General features: G+C 48.4%; 1 protein-coding gene across 1 annotated transcript in view; it reads left to right on the top strand.

Moving 5' to 3' along the window:
• Positions 1-17,156, top strand: part of LOC138267822 (tRNA selenocysteine 1-associated protein 1-like) — a 207,894-nt gene that overhangs the window by 59,998 nt on the left and 130,740 nt on the right. The window lies entirely within an intron of this gene.

A 17,156-nucleotide genomic window follows, 5' to 3' on the forward strand; every position in this document is an offset into this window, starting at 1 on the left:
CAGGGTTCAGTTCTTGGTCCAAGGTAGCTCACCGTTGGGGGTTCAGAGCAACCCCAAAGTTACCACACCAGCAGCTCAGGGCCGGTCAGGTGCAGAGTTCAAAGTGGTGCCCAAAACGCATAGGCTTCAATGGAGAGAAGGGCGTGCCCCGGTTCCAGTCTGCCAGCAGGTAAGTACCCGTGTCTTCGGAGGGCAGACCAGGGGGGTTTTGTAGGGCACCGGGGGGGACACAAGCCCACACAGAAATTTCACCCTCAGCGGCGCGGGGGTGGCCGGGTGCAGTGTTAGAACAAGCGTCGGGTTCGCAATGGAAGTCAATGAGAGATCAAGGGATCTCTTCAGCGCTGCAGGCAGGCAAGGGGGGGCTTCCTCGGGGAAACCTCCACTTGGGCAAGGGAGAGGGACTCCTGGGGGTCACTTCTGCAGTGAAAGTCCGGTCCTTCAGGTCCTGGGGGCTGCGGGTGCAGGGTCTTTTCCAGGCGTCGGGACTTAGGTTTCAGAGAGTCGCGGTCAGGGGAAGCCTCGGGATTCCCTCTGCAGGCGGCGCTGTGGGGGCTCAGGGGGGACAGGTTTTGGTACTCAGTCGTAGAGTAGTCCGGGGGTCCTCCCTGAGGTGTTGGTTCTCCACCAGCCGAGTCGGGGTCGCCGGGTGCAGTGTTGCAAGTCTCACGCTTCTTGCGGGGAGATTGCAGGGTTCTTTAAAGCTGCTCCTTTGGATAAAGTTGCAGTCTTTTTGGAGCAGGTCCGCTGTCCTCGGGAGTTTCTTGTCGTCGTCGAAGCAGGGCAGTCCTCAGAGGATTCAGAGGTCGCTGGTCCCTTTGGAAGGCGTCGCTGGAGCAGAGTTCTTTGGAAGGCAGGAGACAGGCCGGTGAGTTTCTGGAGCCAAGGCAGTTGTTGTCTTCTGGTCTTCCTCTGCAGGGGTTTTCAGCTAGGCAGTCCTTCTTGTTGTTGTTGCAGGAATCTAATTTTCTAGGGTTCAGGGTAGCCCTTAAATACTAAATTTAAGGGCGTGTTTAGGTCTGGGGGGTTAGTAGCCAATGGCTACTAGCCCTGAGGGTGGGTACACCCTCTTTGTGCCTCCTCCCAAGGGGAGGGGGTCACAATCCTAACCCTATTGGGGGAATCCTCCATCTGCAAGATGGAGGATTTCTAAAAGTTAGAGTCACCTCAGCTCAGGACACCTTAGGGGCTGTCCTGACTGGCCAGTGACTCCTCCTTGTTATTCTCATTTTTTTCTCCGGCCTTGCCGCCAAAAGTGGGGGCCGGGGCCGGAGGGGGCGGGCAACTCCACTAGCTGGAGTGTCCTGTGGTGCTGTGACAAAGGGGTGAGCCTTTGAGGCTCACCGCCAGGTGTTACAGCTCCTGCCTGGGGGAGGTGTTAGCATCTCCACCCAGTGCAGGCTTTGTTACTGGCCTCAGAGTGACAAAGGCACTCTCCCCATGGGGCCAGCAACATGTCTCTAGTGTGGCAGGCTGCTGGAACTAGTCAGCCTACACAGACAGTCGGTTAAGTTTCAGGGGGCACCTCTAAGGTGCCCTCTGGGGTGTATTTTGCAATAAAATGTACACTGGCATCAGTGTGCATTTATTGTGCTGAGAAGTTTGATACCAAACTTCCCAGTTTTCAGTGTAGCCATTATGGTGCTGTGGAGTTCGTGTTTGACAAACTCCCAGACCATATACTCTTATGGCTACCCTGCACTTACAATGTCTAAGGTTTTGTTTAGACACTGTAGGGGTACCATGCTCATGCACTGGTACCCTCACCTATGGTATAGTGCACCCTGCCTTAGGGCTGTAAGGCCTGCTAGAGGGGTGACTGACCTATACTTGCATAGGCAGTGAGAGGCTGGCATGGCACCCTGAGGGGAGTGCCATGTCGACTTACTCGTTTGGTTCTCACTAGCACACACAAGCTGGCAAGCAGTGTGTCTGTGCTGAGTGAGAGGTCTCCAGGGTGGCATAAGACATGCTGCAGCCCTTAGAGACCTTCCTTGGCATCAGGGCCCTTGGTACTAGAAGTACCAGTTACAAGGGACTTATCTGGATGCTAGGGTCTGCCAATTGTGGATACAAAAGTACAGGTTAGGGAAAGAACACTGGTGCTGGGGCCTGGTTAGCAGGCCTCAGCACACTTTCAATTGTAAACATAGCATCAGCAAAGGCAAAAAGTCAGGGGGCAACCATGCCAAGGAGGCATTTCCTTACACAACCCCCCCCCCCCCCCCCCAAACGAAAGAGGATGAGACTAACCTTTCCCAAGAGAGTCTTCATTTTCTAAGTGGAAGAACCTGGAAAGGCCATCTGCATTGGCATGGGCAGTCCCAGGTCTGTGTTCCACTATAAAGTCCATTCCCTGTAGGGAGATGGACCACCTCAACAGTTTAGGATTTTCACCTTTCATTTGCATCAGCCATTTGAGAGGTCTGTGGTCAGTTTGAACTAGGAAGTGAGTCCCAAAGAGGTATGGTCTCAGCTTCTTCAGGGACCAAACCACAGCAAAGGCCTCCCTCTCAATGGCACTCCAACGCTGCTCCCTGGGGAGTAACCTCCTGCTAATGAAAGCAACAGGCTGGTCAAGGCCATCATCATTTGTTTGGGACAAAACTGCCCCTATCCCATGTTCAGAGGCATCTGTCTGCACAATGAACTGCTTAGAATAATCTGGAGCTTTTAGAACTGGTGCTGAGCACATTGCTTGTTTCAGGGTGTCAAAGGCCTGTTGGCATTCTACAGTCCAGTTCACTTTCTTGGGCATTTTCTTGGAGGTGAGTTCAGTGAGGGCTGTCACAATGGATCCATATCCCTTCACAAACCTCCTGTAGTACCCAGTCAAGCCAAGGAATGCCCTGACTTGAGTCTGGGTTTTTGGAGCTACCCAGTCCAGAATAGTCTGGATCTTGGGTTGGAGTGGCTGAACTTGGCCTCCACCTACAAGGTGGCCCAAGTAAACCACAGTTCCCTGCCCTATCTGGCATTTGGATGCCTTGATAGAGAGGCCTGCAGATTGCAGAGCCTTCAAAACCTTCTTCAGGTGGACCAGGTGATCCTGCCAGGTGGAGCTAAAGACAGCAATATCATCAAGATAAGCTGTGCTAAAGGACTCCAAACCAGCAAGGACTTGATTCACCAACCTTTGGAAGGTGGCAGGGGCATTCTTTAGACCAAAGGGCATAACAGTAAACTGATAATGCCTATCAGGTGTGGAGAATGCTGTTTTCTCTTTTGCTCCAGGTGCCATTTTTATTTGCCAGTACCCTGCTGTCAAGTCAAAGGTACTTAAGAATTTGGCAGCACCTAATTTGTCTATGAGCTCATCAGCTCTAGGAATTGGATGGGCGTCTGTCTTGGTGACAGAATTGAGCCCTCTGTAGTCCACACAAAACCTCATCTCTTTCTTTCCATCTTTGGTGTGAGGTTTGGGGACTAAGACCACTGGGCTAGCCCAGGGGCTGTCAGAGCGCTCAATTACTCCCAATTCCAGCATCTTGTGGACTTCCACCTTGATGCTTTCCTTAACATGGTCAGACTGTCTAAAAATGTTGTTTTTGACAGGCATGCTGTCTCCTGTGTCCACATCATGGGTACACAGGTGTGTCTGACCAGGGGTTAGGGAGAAGAGTTCAGGAAACTGTTGTAGGACCCTCCTACAATCAGCTTGCTGTTGGCCAGAGAGGGTGTCTGAGTAGATCACTCCATCTACTGAGCCATCTTTTGGGTCTGATGACAGAAGATCAGGGAGAGGTTCACTCTCTGCCTCCTGATCCTCATCTGTTACCATCAACAGATTTACATCAGCCCTGTCATGGAAGAGCTTAAGGCGGTTCACATGGATCACCCTCTTGGGGCTCCTGCTTGTGCCCAGGTCCACCAGGTAGGTGACCTGACTCTTCCTTTCCAGCACTGGGTAAGGGCCACTCCATTTGTCCTGAAGTGCCCTGGGAGCCACAGGCTCCAGAACCCAGACTTTCTGCCCTGGTTGGAACTCAACCATTGCAGCCTTTTGGTCATACCAAAACTTCTGGAGCTGTTGGCTGGCCTCAAGGTTTTTGCTTGCCTTTTCCATGTACTCTGCCATTCTAGAGCGAAGGCCAAGTACATAGTCCACTATGTCCTGTTTAGGCTCATGAAGAGGTCTCTCCCAGCCTTCTTTAACAAGAGCAAGTGGTCCCCTTACAGGGTGGCCAAACAGAAGTTCAAAGGGTGAGAATCCTACTCCCTTCTGTGGCACCTCTCTGTAAGCGAAAAGCAGACATGGCAAGAGGACATCCCATCTCCTTTTGAGCTTTTCTGGGAGCCCCATGATCATGCCTTTTAATGTCTTGTTGAATCTCTCAACTAAGCCTTTAGTTTGTGGATGGTATGGTGTAGTGAATTTGTAAGTCACCCCACACTCATTCCACATGTGTTTTAGGTATGCTGACATGAAGTTGGTACCTCTGTCAGACACCACCTCCTTAGGGAAACCCACTCTGGTAAAGATACCAATGAGGGCCTTGGCTACTGCAGGGGCAGTAGTCGACCTAAGGGGAATAGCTTCAGGATACCTAGTAGCATGATCCACTACTACTAGGATATACATATTTCCTGAGGCTGTGGGAGGTTCTAGTGGACCAACTATGTCCACACCCACTCTTTCAAAGGGGACCCCCACCACTGGAAGTGGAATGAGGGGGGCCTTTGGATGCCCACCTGTCTTACCACTGGCTTGACAGGTGGGGCAGGAGAGGCAAAACTCCTTAACCTTGTGGGACATATTGGGCCAGTAGAAGTGGTTGACTAACCTCTCCCATGTCTTGGTTTGTCCCAAATGCCCAGCAAGGGGAATATCATGGGCTAAGGTCAGGATAAACTCTCTGAACGACTGAGGCACTACCACTCTCCTAGTGGCACCAGGTTTGGGGTCTCTGGCCTCAGTGTACAGGAGTCCATCTTCCCAATAGACCCTATGTGTTCCATTTTTCTTGCCCTTGGACTCTTCAGCAGCTTGCTGCCTAAGGCCTTCAAGAGAGGGACAGGTTTCTTGTCCCTTACACAGCTCCTCCCTTGAGGGTCCCCCTGGGCCTAAGAGCTCAACCTGATAAGGTTCAAGCTCCAAAGGCTCAGTTCCCTCAGAGGGCAGAACTTCTTCCTGAGAAGAGAGGTTCTCTTTTTCTGACTGTGTTGCAGTTGGTTTCCCAACTGACTTTCCTTTTCTCTTGGTAGGCTGGGCCTTTCTTCCAGACTCCAGCTCTACTTTTTCACCCTGTGCCTTGCATTGTGCTCTTGTTTTTACACACACCAGTTCAGGGATACCCAGCATGGCTGCATGGGTTTTTAGTTCTACCTCAGCCCATGCTGAGGACTCCAGGTCATTTCCAAGCAGACAGTCTACTGGGATGTTTGAGGAGACCACCACCTGTTTCAGGCCATTGACCCCTCCCCATTCTAAAGTTACCATTGCCATGGGATGTGCTTTAGTCTGATTGTCAGCGTTGGTGACTGTATAGGTTTTTCCAGTCAGGTATTGGCCAGGGGAAACCAGTTTCTCTGTCACCATGGTGACACTGGCACCTGTATCCCTCAGGCCCTCTACACTTGTCCCATTAATAAAGAGCTGCTGCCTGTATTTTTGCATGTTAGGCGGCCAGGCAGCTAGTGTGGCTAAATCCACCCCACCCTCAGAGACTAGAGTAGCTTCAGTGTGGACCCTGATTTGCTCTGGGCACACTGTTGATCCCACTTGGAGACTAGCCATTCCATTGTTACCTGGATTGGAGTTTGGAGTGGAACCTTTCTTGGGACAGGCCTTGTCTCCAGTTTGGTGTCCAGGCTGATTACAGCTACGACACCAGGCCTTTTTGGGATCAAAGTTTTTACCCTTGTACTCAGGATTGTTTTGTGAAGAGGCTCTGGGCCCATCCTCCTGTGCAGGTTTTTGGGGGCCTGTAGAAGACTCTTTACTATTTTTATTTTTGGCTGTCTCACCACCCTTCCCCTGGGGAGGTTTTGTGACCCCTTTCTTTTGGTCACCCCCTGTGGAAGTTTTGGACACCCTTGTCTTGACCCAATGGTCCGCCTTCTTTCCCAATTCTTGGGGAGAAATTGGTCCTAGGTCTACCAGATGCTGATGCAGTTTATCATTGAAACAATTACTTAACAGGTGTTCTTTCACAAATAAATTGTACAGCCCATCATAATTACTTACACCACTGCCTTGAATCCAACCATCTAGTGTTTTTACTGAGTAGTCTACAAAGTCAACCCAGGTCTGGCTCGAGGATTTTTGAGCCCCCCTGAATCTAATCCTATACTCCTCAGTGGAGAATCCAAAGCCCTCAATCAGGGTACCCTTCATGAGGTCATAAGATTCTGCATCTTTTCCAGAGAGTGTGAGGAGTCTATCCCTACACTTTCCTGTGAACATTTCCCAAAGGAGAGCACCCCAGTGAGATCTGTTCACTTTTCTGGTTACACAAGCCCTCTCAAAAGCTGTGAACCATTTGGTGATGTCATCACCATCTTCATATTTAGTTACAATCCCTTTAGGGATTTTCAACATGTCAGGAGAATCTCTGACCCTATTTATGTTGCTGCCACCATTGATGGGTCCTAGGCCCATCTCTTGCCTTTCCCTTTCTATGGCTAGGATCTGTCTTTCCAAAGCCAATCTTTTGGCCATCCTGGCTAGCTGGATGTCCTCTTCACTGGAGTTATCCTCAGTGATTTCAGAGTTGTTGGCCCCTCCTGTGAGGGGACCAGCATCTCTGACTATTATTTGTGGAGTCAGGGCTTGAGAGGCCCTGTTCTCCCTAAATAGGACTGGTAGGGGGGAATTTTCCTCCAAGTCACTATCTTCATCCTCTGTGTTGCCATCCTCAGAGGGGTTGGCCTTTTCAAACTCTGCCAACAGCTCCTGGAGCTGTAGTTTGGAAGGTCTGGGGCCCATTACTATTTTCTTTATTTTACAGAGTGACCTTAGCTCCCTCATCTTAAGATGGAGGTAAGGTGTGGTGTCGAGTTCCACCACATTCATCTCTGCACTAGACATTATGCTTCTTCTAAAAGTTGGAATATTTTTTAAGAAACTAAAACTGGTTCTAGAATCTAATTCAAACTTTTAACAAACTTTTAAACTCTAAAAGAAATGCTAACAGGGACTAACACAAGGCCCTGGCAGGACTTTAAAGAATTTAGAAAACTTTTCAAATTGCAAAAATCAATTTCTAATGACAATTTTGGAATTTGTCGTGTGATCAGGTATTGGCTGAGTAGTCCAGCAAATGCAAAGTCTTGTACCCCACCGCTGATCCACCAATGTAGGAAGTTGGCTCTGTATGTGCTATTTCAAAGTAAGGAATAGCCTGCACAGAGTCCAAGGGTTCCCCTTAGAGGTAAAATAGTGGTAAAAAGAGATAATACTAATGCTCTATTTTGTGGTAGTGTGGTCGAGCAGTAGGCTTATCCAAGGAGTAGTGTTAAGCATTTGTTGTACATACACATAGACAATAAATGAGGTACACACACTCAGAGACAAATCCAGCCAATAGGTTTTGTTATAGAAAAATATCTTTTCTTAGTTTATTTTAAGAACCACAGGTTCAAATTTAACATGTAATATCTTGTTTGAAAGGTATTGCAGGTAAGTACATTAGGAACTTTGAATCATTTCAATTGCATGTATACTTTTCAAGTTATTCACAAATAGCTATTTCAAAAGTGGACACTTAGTGCAATTTTCACAGTTCCTGGGGGAGGTAAGTATTTGTTAGTTTTACCAGGTAAGTAAGACACTTACAGGGTTCAGTTCTTGGTCCAAGGTAGCCCACCGTTGGGGGTTCAGAGCAACCCCAAAGTTACCACACCAGCAGCTCAGGGCCGGTCAGGTGCAGAGTTCAAAGTGGTGCCCAAAACGCATAGGCTTCAATGGAGAGAAGGGGGTGCCCCGGTTCCAGTCTGCCAGTAGGTAAGTACCCGCGTCTTCGGAGGGCAGACCAGGGGGGTTTTGTAGGGCACCGGGGGGGACACAAGCCCACACAGAAATTTCACCCTCAGCGGCGCGGGGGCGGCCGGGTGCAGTGTTAGAACAAGCGTCGGGTTCGCAATGGAAGTCAATGAGAGATCAAGGGATCTCTTCAGCGCTGCAGGCAGGCAAGGGGGGGGCTTCCTCGGGGAAACCTCCACTTGGGCAAGGGAGAGGGACTCCTGGGGGTCACTTCTGCAGTGAAAGTCCGGTCCTTCAGGTCCTGGGGGCTGCGGGTGCAGGGTCTTTTCCAGGCGTCGGGACTTAGGTTTCAGAGAGTCGCGGTCAGGGGAAGCCTCGGGATTCCCTCTGCAGGCGGCGCTGTGGGGGCTCAGGGGGGACAGGTTTTGGTACTCAGTCGTAGAGTAGTCCGGGGGTCCTCCCTGAGGTGTTGGTTCTCCACCAGCCGAGTCGGGGTCGCCGGGTGCAGTGTTGCAAGTCTCACGCTTCTTGCGGGGAGATTGCAGGGTTCTTTAAAGCTGCTCCTTTGGATAAAGTTGCAGTCTTTTTGGAGCAGGTCCGCTGTCCTCGGGAGTTTCTTGTCGTCGTCGAAGCAGGGCAGTCCTCAGAGGATGCAGAGGTCGCTGGTCCCTTTGGAAGGCGTCGCTGGAGCAGAGTTCTTTGGAAGGCAGGAGACAGGCCGGTGAGTTTCTGGAGCCAAGGCAGTTGTTGTCTTCTGGTCTTCCTCTGCAGGGGTTTTCAGCTAGGCAGTCCTTCTTCTTGTTGTTGCAGGAATCTAATTTTCTAGGGTTCAGGGTAGCCCTTAAATACTAAATTTAAGGGCGTGTTTAGGTCTGGGGGGTTAGTAGCCAATGGCTACTAGCCCTGAGGGTGGGTACACCCTCTTTGTGCCTCCTCCCAAGGGGAGGGGGTCACAATCCTAACCCTATTGGGGGAATCCTCCATCTGCAAGATGGAGGATTTCTAAAAGTTAGAGTCACCTCAGCTCAGGACACCTTAGGGGCTGTCCTGACTGGCCAGTGACTCCTCCTTGTTATTCTCATTTTTGTCTCCGGCCTTGCCGCCAAAAGTGGGGGCCGGGGCCGGAGGGGGCGGGCAACTCCACTAGCTGGAGTGTCCTGTGGTGCTGTGACAAAGGGGTGAGCCTTTGAGGCTCACCGCCAGGTGTTACAGCTCCTGCCTGGGGGAGGTGTTAGCATCTCCACCCAGTGCAGGCTTTGTTACTGGCCTCAGAGTGACAAAGGCACTCTCCCCATGGGGCCAGCAACATGTCTCTAGTGTGGCAGGCTGCTGGAACTAGTCAGCCTACACAGACAGTCGGTTAAGTTTCAGGGGGCACCTCTAAGGTGCCCTCTGGGGTGTATTTTGCAATAAAATGTACACTGGCATCAGTGTGCATTTATTGTGCTGAGAAGTTTGATACCAAACTTCCCAGTTTTCAGTGTAGCCATTATGGTGCTGTGGAGTTCGTGTTTGACAAACTCCCAGACCATATACTCTTATGGCTACCCTGCACTTACAATGTCTAAGGTTTTGTTTAGACACTGTAGGGGTACCATGCTCATGCACTGGTACCCTCACCTATGGTATAGTGCACCCTGCCTTAGGGTTGTAAGGCCTGCTAGAGGGGTGACTGACCTATAGTTGCATAGGCAGTGAGAGGCTGGCATGGCACCCTGAGGGGAGTGCCATGTCGACTTACTCGTTTTGTTCTCACTAGCACACACAAGCTGGCAAGCAGGGTGTCTGTGCTGAGTGAGAGGTCTCCAGGGTGGCATAAGACATGCTGCAGCCCTTAGAGACCTTCCTTGGCATCAGGGCCCTTGGTACTAGAAGTACCAGTTACAAGGGACTTATCTGGATGCCAGGGTCTGCCAATTGTGGATACAAAAGTACAGGTTAGGGAAAGAACACTGGTGCTGGGGCCTGGTTAGCAGGCCTCAGCACACTTTCAATTGTAAACATAGCATCAGCAAAGGCAAAAAGTCAGGGGGCAACCATGCCAAGGAGGCATTTCCTTACACATAATAATTCACAAACCTGTGTGTGCACCTAATTCAATCACTAATGATGGGCTTTTGACGTCATACAAGGATTTACAGTCCAGGAAATTCTACCACTGTTGTGGAATTTCTGTCTAAGCTGATATGTTCTTAGTAGTGGGTTTCAAAGTGTCCCAGTGTTAGTCTGTTTTTAAAAGCTGGTGAGTAGCCACAAACCCAGGTTTGACAGGTTTCACAAACTTTTATAGGTATTTTCTCATCCCGGAAAATGAAGTTACCAGGGTGAAAGTGGAGAAGGAATCCTCATAAAAGGAAGGAGATTTAGAACAAGGGGTGTATCAATTGAATCAAACTATTTTCCTCTTTGATTGAGAAGTGTCACTTGACTTTATCTTCAGATGCAGAAATGTATGCCAATCATTTCTATTTTTCAGCATGCCCATACCACTGTCTTAGAAGTATTTAACCTCCCCAGGCAACCTTTAAAAAAAAAAAAAAAAAAAAAATTAACACAATGTGGTACTGCACGCCACCCAACCAGTACACCCCAAAGGCCACATCCTCAACCTCTTTTTTTCAACATCACCTACAGTCCGATACAGACCACCCACACCACTGGACAGGACCGACCTCCTTGACATCCCTTGCTACCTGCTCTGCATCTTAGCAGCAAACCAAGGTCAACCTGGAAAAGAATACCAAATCCTACTTTATTTTAAAGATTCCTTCATTGACATCCTAATGCTTGAACTCCTCTTTCGCCCTGCCACCTCCACGTCTGATTCCAACACCCCTTTAAATGATTTCAACACTCTTTTTGGGAAAACGGTGTCAACAGCCATGCTCCAACTAAAACATTCATGTGCAGGCCGAAAGCGTCAGCACCCTGATAGTCTAAAGACCTTGCTGACAATAAATGCTTCATCTGCAGAAGGAAAGAAAATGGAGGAAAAGCAGAACTCCCAATAACCTCAATATTCTGAAGTCCCTCTGTCCAGTACACAGACCTCTCATCGCATAAGACAAAGCAAAGTACTACACAAAGACAACCAATAAAGTCACCAAAAGATTCTGTAATCACACTCTCCACAGACAAGTGCAATGCCATCACCCTCTTCGTCTGTGAAATAACACAGTATATCCAACAGTAAATTAGCAACATCAAGCCTGCTTCTCCTCATCACACAACATCCACCGCTCCCTAGAATCCTTTGCGATCTCTTGAGCTACTCAAATCACTTCATATGAAGATGTCTTATCTTCATACATCATTAAAGCTCTCTCAGTGCTGCACTCTCATCTTCCTGGAAGCTTTCAAAACTAGACAGGTTTTCCCACTCCCAAAGAAATTTTCCCTGCACCCCTATGATTTTGGCAACTACCGACCCATCACTCGTGTACCCTTCCTTGGCCCAGAAAACACAATCAACGCTTAATTCCAAGATCACACAGCAGCACACAACTGCTACCTTGCACATTGTGGGCACCGCCCTCTTGAACATAGATGAAGATGACCTATGTCTCCTAATAATGCTGGACCTCTTGAGTACCTTCAGTGCAGTCAATCATTCACCCCTGTTCCCTTCCCTTCCCTTCCCTGGAGTCTTGAATGGGATTAACTGGCTCTCCTACCTTTCTAACCAACACCATGTTGTTCACATTGACACCTCCAGGTCCTAAAAGATCTCTATTGCATGCAGAGTCCTTCAGGGTTACCTCTATTTAGAGCACCATGTGGCTCTTCCCACACATAACAGCATCAAAATTCACCAATATGCTGATGATACTCAACTCTGCTTGAAAGTATCTGGTCCAGGCATTCAGCGCCTCAAAAACTGCATGCACACCATCCAGATCTGGATGCCCATCATCTACCTGAAGCTCAGCCCCATCTAGACAGATTTGTTATTATCTGCCAAAACAGCAATCAAAAAATAGTACAAACCTGGCTCAGTGATCTGAACTTCTGAACTTCATGTCTTCAAACCCCAACATTCACCTAATGCGAAGTCACTTGGATTCACCCCGAACACCAACCTCACCCTTAAGGAGCACATTGCCCCAAAAACAGACACCTTGGTTCCAATTGGACATAGTCACCCCCACATTTTGCCACTGGTACTGAGGTTTTCCCACTGAGGTACACTGGGTTTCTCCTAATAGGTCTTCAGTGCTTTTTCCCTAAATCAAGGTAAACAGTCTAATTGTACACAGTTGGCACACACTCTGTTACTTATGTACTTCTCTAGTAAATGTCACCCCTGGTACCTAGGGCCTGGGATGGGTTGCAGCATGTATTATGTCATCCTGAAGAACCCCATACAAATTGCACACAGCCTGCCAGCATAAACTGCGTGTCATGGTGCAAGCCATGAGTAAAAACACAATATGACGCCAAGTCACTGCATTTAAATATATATGTCACGTCTACAGCAGTTCTTGGAGCCCTAAGGCAGGGTGAATTATATTTGGTGTGAGGGCATATTTGCTTGAGCAGATGTGCCCCTGTTATGTCTAGTTCAATTTCTTAGACAATGCAGCTGAAGAGTGAAGCCATCTTAAGGTATGTGCTGGGCACTTGACAACACAACTTACCGGGCTTCATAATGGCTTCACTGAATCCTACAGTGTTTGGTATCAAACATCTCGTCTTAATAAATCCAGACTGAGAGTTACCCCATAAAACCTACTAGTCCTCTGGTGTGCTGGCTGGTACTGACCAGCCTGCCACCCCAGACATGTTTATGACCCCCTGGAAGTTAAAGCCTGTGCTCTCAGAGGCCACAAACCATGCCTGCTCCAGAGGAAGGTGGTATTACCTCCTTAAGCAGGATGGCTAGTGAATCTGCCTACCAGGGCCAGGGACATCAAAGACCCTGCTGCCTTTGATATTCCCAGACCTGGGTATTGCTACCCCCGTCCTGACTACCATTTGGCACTAGGGCAGGCAGGAAAGAAGCTATGCGGTTAGGCGTGGTGCTCTACCAGGCTAGTCACACCCCTAAGGTGGGCAGCCTGATGTGCTCCATGAAAGAAGGGCTCCACCATCTTGTTATTGGTGGAACCAGGTGTAGGAAGCTAGCTATCTGTGTAGAGTACAAATGTATGAGGATAGTGTGCAGATAGTCCAAGGCGACCCTTGTTGGCTGACAGGAGTTAAAATAATAACCCTAAGAGCTCTCTTTTGTGGTAGTGTGGGCAAGCAGTTAGGCTTATCAGGGTATAGTGTTGAGCATTTATTGCACACACAGAGCCAGTAAGCGAGAGACACACTCCACAAAGAAATCCCACACCACTTTATAAAAATAACACAGATTTATATATTAGTTTAGACACCAAGATCATTGTTATCGGGTATGTAATTTTCACAATAGTTATTTTTCAAGACTTAGAAAATGCACTGTGTTGTAGCTTTAAAGCGGCAATTTTATCCTATGGTGGAAAAACGTATACTGCATTTAGTCACTTGGCAACAATTTACAGGACTGTTCTTCTGGCCTTAAGGTAAGTATAGGGCAAGTTTCAAGGCAGCACCAACAGATCGCCTCGTCGACTCTGCAGCGTCCAGGTGAAGAGGTGCCTTTTGGCATGGGGTGCCACGTTAATGTAAATGGGAAGTGCTCCTGTTGAAAATAGACTGCAAGCAGGGACTGGGGGACCAGTCTAGTTGTTTCCACAGGGGGGCTCAGGTCTTGAGGGTCAAAGTCAGTCCACTTGAACTTGGGGCTGGCAGGTTTGTGTGCAGTGGTGCTTTGCCAGGGGGGGTGGTCTGTGGAACATCCTCGCCGGTTCTTTGTTCCTGCGGACAGAGGCTGTAGTTGGCGACCACGGGGACCAGTCTGGTCAAACCCAAGGGTATCTCAGGACTCTGTTGGCACAGTCACCTCCCTCGGACTTGGGCAGTGGGGCTTGGGTGCATTAGTACTTTGAGGTGTCGGATGTGGTGTTCACAGACTCTCTCTGGGTCTTGGTTCAGCAGAAGAGGGGCAAACAGGACTGCTAGACCACTCAGAATGTGGGTCCCACTGTCTCTGTAGTCCCACAACATGCTGGTTGGTTTTCCTTGGTGCTGGTGCCCGGACTTGACACAACAAACCTTGGCTGTTGCAACTGCTCCAGTGTCCAGGGTAATGGTGCTTTGGGTCTTCTGGAGGGGTTAGTGTCTCAAAACTCATTGGGGGGGATAGGTGTCAGAGTCACCAGATCCTCGGGGTCTGTGCACGTTCCCAACACGTCCACCACTGAACAGCTCCAAGACTCTGATAGATAAATCACAGAGACTGAGAGAGTTGAAGAGGGGTTTAGGAAGGGAACACCTGGGAAGGAGACCTGTAGTAAGAAAAAGGTAAGAACACACAATAAGAAAATTATATCTCCTGAAATCAATACTAGACTATGATTCTAAGCCTAGTCACTCTGAAAACATGAACAATCTAAGAGTTAAGTTTAAAATGACTGAGTTTCAAGATGGCCGAATACCTGTAGGGGAATCAAGATGAATTAAATGAAAACTTAATTATTCAAGTACTTTCCTTTACATGAGAATCAGAAAAACATTCTGACTAAATTTTAAACCAGTCATATAAATCCTGTTTTGAGAATGTATACTAGGACCATACAATATTGCATCTAGAAACTCTGGCCTTCTGTGTATTCTTAAAATGTTTCAACACAAATTGCGCATATTGCAGATATATATATATATAGAACACCATAAAAGGATTGTGCACCATGAATAACACAATATGGTTTCAGGAAACAAAACACATAACTAGTCAACTCGAATATTATATAATAAATATCTTAGAATAGTGCCATACAATAAACAACATGAATTAAACTCGAGGAGAGAATTGTGCATCTTGCCGATTCGTGTGTCACCATGTAAAATACCAAGAAATGGTAGCACGCAATGAATATCAAAGTCAAATCATCATTAATCGAATTGCGTGTCTTGCCGATTTGTAAAACACGATGTAAATGTCAATAAATAACAGCTCACAATAAATAACAAGTTCAAAGTACAATGAAACGAATCGCGCTTCTTTTGCCGATTCTTAAGCCACCATGTAAATGTCAAGAAATGGTAGCGCGCAATAAACAACAAAGTTAAATCCTCATGAAACGAGTTGCGCGTCTTGCCAGTTCGTAAAACATCATGTAAATGTCAAGAAATAGTAGCGCGCAATGGACAACAATGTTTAAACACCATAAAACGAATTGCACGTCTTGCCGATTCTTAAGCCACCATGCCAATGTCAAGAAATGGTAGCACGCAATGAATAACAAAGTAAGACCTTTATGAAACAAATCGCGCATCTTGCCTATTTGTAAACTACCATATTAATGTCAAGAAATGGTAGCGCGCAAGTAATCTGTTACTCATTTGAGAATTAAACCAAGAATATGAAAATTCTAAATAATTGTGTCGGGATAGTCCAGCCACCGTCTTACCGCCTGGAACAATGATCACCAATGAAGGATGAAGGGCAGAAGACTGGAAGATCCAAATAGGCCGCCGGGACAGGAGCTCAGGAAGAAGCTGCTGCTCTGCACCGGGACCTCTGAATAGTGAGCACTGGGAGTTGGGCTGGCTCTCGTTTATAGAGTCTTGGCCCAGCCCAGAACCACGCCCAGGCATGTTGCAGGGAAAGTCTCTGGAAAGCCCTGGAAAGGGACCACACCCTAACACACACTGAAAACCTGCAGCAATACATTGCAAAGGAACAGTATTTGTAAGCATATTTAAAATAAGTTTTCAGGATTGAACTCTGCAATGCAAAAGGTTAAACCACAACATATCAGCACAATGCATAAATTACGTTGTTTTGAGAGTGCTGGGTATTTTGCATTTTTATCGCCAATAGAGCGCGTACTGCTCTGCTGTTGACAATAGGGCTGATCCTCTCTGACCTCTTTCTGGCAGCTTGTTCCCTTGACTGACCTGATGGTCAGCAACACGGTGGGCCGGACAGCTACGTACGGTGCCTGTAGATGCATGGGAATAGCTCCTCCATTCCTAGGGAGATCTTCCCAGTTGTTGAGGTACTGGACAGTTCTCCAAAGCAAGAGGCTGGCACTGAAGTCTGGTTAGCAGGCCTCAATGTACTGCCAGAGTCGAAAACCAGCATCTAGTAGGTCTAAAGGGGCAAAACAAAAAGTGGGGGGACATCTGCGGAGAAGAACAGTTTCCTCCACTAGAAATTCTGGTACAGGGCTATGTCCACTTCCACAGGAGGTACGCAGCACATTGGTTACTATCCTAAATGCCCATGAATGCAGTATTTAGGTGGCCCCCTGACACCAGAAGAACAGATTGTTCTGACAAAAGGAGGAGGACCGAGAAGAGCTGAAGAAGCGTGAAACGCTGACTGCTGGTGGAGTTTGGTGCAGAACCCTGCCTGCTTACCTGCTCCTGTCCCTACAGTCCAACTTGTCCTGCAGCTGTGCATCCCCAAAAAGCCTTGGAGGGCCTCCAGCACTTCACAAGCCATCAGGATCTTCCTTGAAGTGGAGAAGCTGCTACCCTGCAGGCACCAACCAAAACGTCGCGTTCACTGTGCTGTTGACCACCAGGTCCACTTACGCAGCAGCCGCCCAGGAGAAGGTCACCAAGCTCCAGCAGGACCATCCCGTCTCCCCACTCTCACTCTCCCCCCCCCCACAAGCAAAAAAAAGCCCAGGACCTACCGGAGCCGTCTTGCATCAATACCTGGGGTACCTGACCCCTGGCAAAAACCAATGCTTATTTGAGCCCAGTCCGGACTCAGATGATGCAACTAGAAACCAGCCACAGAGGGACATCAGCATCTCAGAGGCCAGCACAGAGAGTGGACACCTTGCAGGTTTTTGTCCCCTCCATGCAGGTCCACCCAAGAATTGTGGCAGCCATTACCCAGGAGCACCCAAAGACCAGAATCTGCTGCACCAGAACCCCACATCCTGGGCCCACGACAACTAACTGTGTTCCCTTGCTCCCAGAAACCCGACTGACTGAGAAGCCTTTATCTACATGCCCCCCTCTAAGCCAACTGTGCAGTTTGCAAGGCACCCGACCCATCCATCACCTCGGCAGTGTAGAAAGTTGCCTCTTTATAGAGTATACCAAAATGAGGTATACCGTGCAACTAATCCAGAGGTTCCCTTAATAGTGGACTGGGCCTTGCTCTAGCAAACCCAAGGTGCTCTTT

Source organism: Pleurodeles waltl, chromosome 2_1, assembly GCF_031143425.1.
Source record: "Pleurodeles waltl isolate 20211129_DDA chromosome 2_1, aPleWal1.hap1.20221129, whole genome shotgun sequence".
NCBI classification, from domain to species: Eukaryota; Metazoa; Chordata; class Amphibia; order Caudata; family Salamandridae; genus Pleurodeles; species Pleurodeles waltl.